Source organism: Triticum dicoccoides, unplaced genomic scaffold, assembly GCF_002162155.2.
Source record: "Triticum dicoccoides isolate Atlit2015 ecotype Zavitan unplaced genomic scaffold, WEW_v2.0 scaffold116237, whole genome shotgun sequence".
Lineage (NCBI taxonomy): Eukaryota > Viridiplantae > Streptophyta > Magnoliopsida > Poales > Poaceae > Triticum > Triticum dicoccoides.
The window spans coordinates 198-3956 of record NW_021180763.1 but is presented as its reverse complement, the minus strand read 5'-3'; the positions used below and the strand labels follow the sequence as shown (position 1 = coordinate 3956).

The 3759-nt window shown below is 54.6% G+C and overlaps 1 pseudogene; it reads left to right on the top strand.

Annotated features, from left to right (window-relative positions):
- Nucleotides 1-981: 981 nt before the first annotated feature.
- Nucleotides 982-2625, top strand: LOC119343113 (annotated as a pseudogene).
- The last annotated feature ends 1134 nt before the right edge of the window (nucleotides 2626-3759 follow it).

Here is a 3759-nt window from a genome sequence, read left to right as displayed (position 1 = left end):
CATACAAAAGGTGGCGTCGACACCACATTAGTTCGATATATCTTGGAAAATATCACAGCTCAAACAGCTCAAAAATCGGCCACGTGTACGCACATGCTTGAGACTAGTATATCCCCTGCATGTGCTTGCCTAAACGGCGTGACGCCAGGAACGATGGACAAGTAACTAATCCTCCATCAGCTTCAGCCGAACTCCGTCACATGGCTGTCCTGTCCAAAGATCGGTCAGGGCTTGAACCCCCCGAAAATGGTCGGATGTTCTGGCGAGGTGCCCATGGCCGCCGAACGAAACGTGCCTCTAGCAAGCGGCGATGGACTGGATGATGATGGACGTGTCTTGCCCTTACGGCAGCTCTTCTTCTGAGACATCTCCACGTTGTACTGCAAAGCCTAACGAGAGACATGTCCAAGGCGAGACTGGGACGTAACCGCGAGGCACATAACTAACACGACGCGTCGAGGAAGCCTTATCGGTTAGGCTCGTTTCCGGAGCACGTCACGTGGAGAGCCAAAATGACAGTCCACCCAGATACTACTTACTGAAGCAAGTAAGCAACCGACGCTAGTATATATCCACTATTTTTAAAAGTGGGAGTAGTTATTATCCATTGGGTTACTGCGTGCAATGATCATCGTATACGTCGACAATGATCATGTTGCATCACGTGACGTCCACATTTCAATTCAGGCGCCGATGCACCTACCCCTGAAGCCGATCCAGATCCGCCAAACGAAAAGGCAGCAGAAAAACGACGGGAAATGCCACGCCAAAAATACCATGACCAAAATAAGACCCCCACGTTCGTTACACCTTCCTTTGCAGCCGGGGAGGAGAAGGCTTTTTCATTTCTAGCAGCAGCCGCGCACAGAAACGCTGCGAGCTCCATTCTCGCACGTGTTCCCCGCACCCAACCCATGCCGGTCTCTTCCTCGTCGCACGCCACTCCGCACATATAAGGGCATGTACAATGGAGGCTATACCATACTGTTGCCCCATGATCCACGTACTCAAAATTGTACGAAGCAGTTGCTAAAAATTTCATCCACCCAATGCATCCATTGCCTCATCGGGCCCACACTTTTCCTCAACCTAATTTTTCTTCAATCTCCAGTACGCACCCCTCTCCTTGCTTTGCCCCACCTTTTGTGCTTTTGCCAGGGAAGAACCCGGTTCCTCTGCAAGATCCCACTTTGCTTTTGAAGCAACAGGTTGGGCTGATTTGGCGCATCAAAGATGACATAAAGAGCTAGGGCAGCTGTCCAGGGTGGAGCATTGGCCATGCCCTAAATACCCCTCGCGCGCCACCCCTCCATCCTCGCATACAAATTACAAAGTCAGCTCAGAATCAATCCAACCGGAAACACCGACGACCAACGATGGATGTCGCCGTGGTGAAGCAACTCAGGCGGATCCGCACGCTGGGCCGCGGCGCGTCCGGCGCTGTCGTGTGGCTCGCGTCCGACGAGGCCTCCGGAGAGCTCCTGGCCGTCAAGTCTGCCGCCGCCGGTGGCGCGGCGCAGCTGGAGCGCGAGGGGAGCGTGCTAACCGGGCTCTGCTCGCCGCACATCATCCCCTGCCTCGGCTCCCGCGCCGCGGAATGCGGCGAGTACCAGCTCTTCCTCGAGTTCGCGCCCGGCGGCTCGCTCGCGGACGAGGCCGCCAGGAGCGGGGGCTGCCTCCCGGAGCCCGCCATCCGGGCGTACGCCGGGGACGTGGCCAGGGGGCTGGAGTACCTCCATGCGAGGTCGCTGGTCCACGGGGAGGTGAAGGCACGGAACGTGGTGATCGGCGGCGACGGCCGCGCCAGGCTCACCGACTTCGGCTGCGCGAGGGCCGTGGACTCCCTGCTCCCGATGGGCGGCACGCCGGCGTTCATGGCGCCGGAGGTCGCGCGCGGCGAGGAGCAGGGGCCGGCGTCCGACGTGTGGGCGCTCGGCTGCACCGTCGTCGAGATGGCCACTGGCCGCGCGCCATGGAGCGACCTGAACGATCTGCTCGCGGCCGTGCACCGGATCGGGTACACCGCCGCCGTGCCGGAGGTGCCGGGGTGGCTCTCCGCGGAGGCCAAGGACTTCTTGGACGGATGCTTCAGGAGGCAGCCCAGCGACAGGTCCACCGGAGCGCAGCTCTTGGATCACCGTTCGTTGCTTCCGCCGCTGCCGCCGGCGACTACAAGGCCGCGCCGGCGAAGCAACAATACACGTCTCCCAAGAGCACGCTGCAGGACGCACTCTGGGACTCGGACACCGACGACGAGGAGGCGGACGAAACGCCGGCCGAGAGGATCGGGGCATTGGCCTGCGGCAACTCGGCCTTGCCGGACTGGGACTCGGAAGATGGCTGGATCGATGTGTGCCACCAGGTCCACAGAGGCGCTGACTCGCCGCCGGCCGATGTGGGTTACGACCTCGTTTGGCCCGAAGAATCAGACGCAGAGCGCGAGCCGTCTGCGGTTGCTGCTGACGACAGCAACGGCATACCGCGCAATGCAGTGGTGACCGACTCTTCCATTTGGCAGTACAGTCTGTAGAAAAAAATCTCACCCGTTTCAATCCGACGGGGATGAAAAATTGAGTTTTGACCGTCATTGTAACAAAGACAGAGTAATGGAATTCATTTTTTTGCTCAAAATCTCAAAGTCTGCGACCAACCATCTCTCTGGTACTACATTCCTCGTGTGCGTATGCTTTTCGTTACAGATCCGAGCATGTAACGTGACGGTTCGAGATTCAGTTACTTGAAGCGACATGGGAGTGACGTCGAGATTACAGCTCCTGTGTTCCAGCCAACTTGGATCGTATTTGCTCATTGATACTCCCTCCGTTCCAAAATACTCCATTTGTCCAAAAATGGATATACCTATATACTAAAACATGTCTAGATACATTTATATTTTAAAAAAGAAAGACATGTATTATGGAACGGAGAGAGTAGTAGCTAGCAATCCAGCGAAATCCATCTCCCTTCGGTAAAGTAGTCGGAGTTGTTTCTCTCCGGCCAGCCTTGAGGACAGAATAGTGGAATATTTCTCATTTCCAAGTGTCAGTTTCTTCATTATTGAAGCACACGGCTTCGCTATGCGGTGCATCGTCATGGTGCCATTTTGAAGCCGAGTGGATGCAATTTAATTAGTACTAGAAGGGTTGGACGCGCTTTGCTGTTCCATCGATGTTGTTGTGATTCTTAAATTTCTGTACTCACTCTATTTCAAAATATATGGTGTTTTATTATTTTTTAAAAAGTTAAACTTGTTTAAGTTTCATCAAAATTGTAGAGAAATATACCAAAACTTATAATATCAAATTGGTGTTATTAGATTCATCATGAAGTGAATTTTCATATATTTTTGTTTAATATTGTGGATGTAGATATTTTTGTTCTAAAATTGGTCAAAGTTAAAGAAACTTGACTTTCCAAAAAACTAATACCCACTATATTTGGACATTGATGGAATATTTAGTTTGACTGGTGTTGGAGATGATGAAGTGTGTTGTATGTTTATTTATAACGAGGTTATTTGGTGGGCCTTTCGCGGCGTGATTCTGTGTTATCCGTCGCCCGCCCGGCGCTGCCTGTCGCAGCCGCCCGGAGCCACCTCGCCGGACCACCGCACCGCCGCCCCGTCCCCGTCGCCACGCCGGACGCCTCGACCTCCTCCCCGAACGCCGCCACCTCACCGCGCCGTCGCCGTCCCCGTCGTCGACCACCGCCGCCCCGAGCTCTGGCGCCTCCCCGAGCTCGCTTTAGCACCTCTACAGG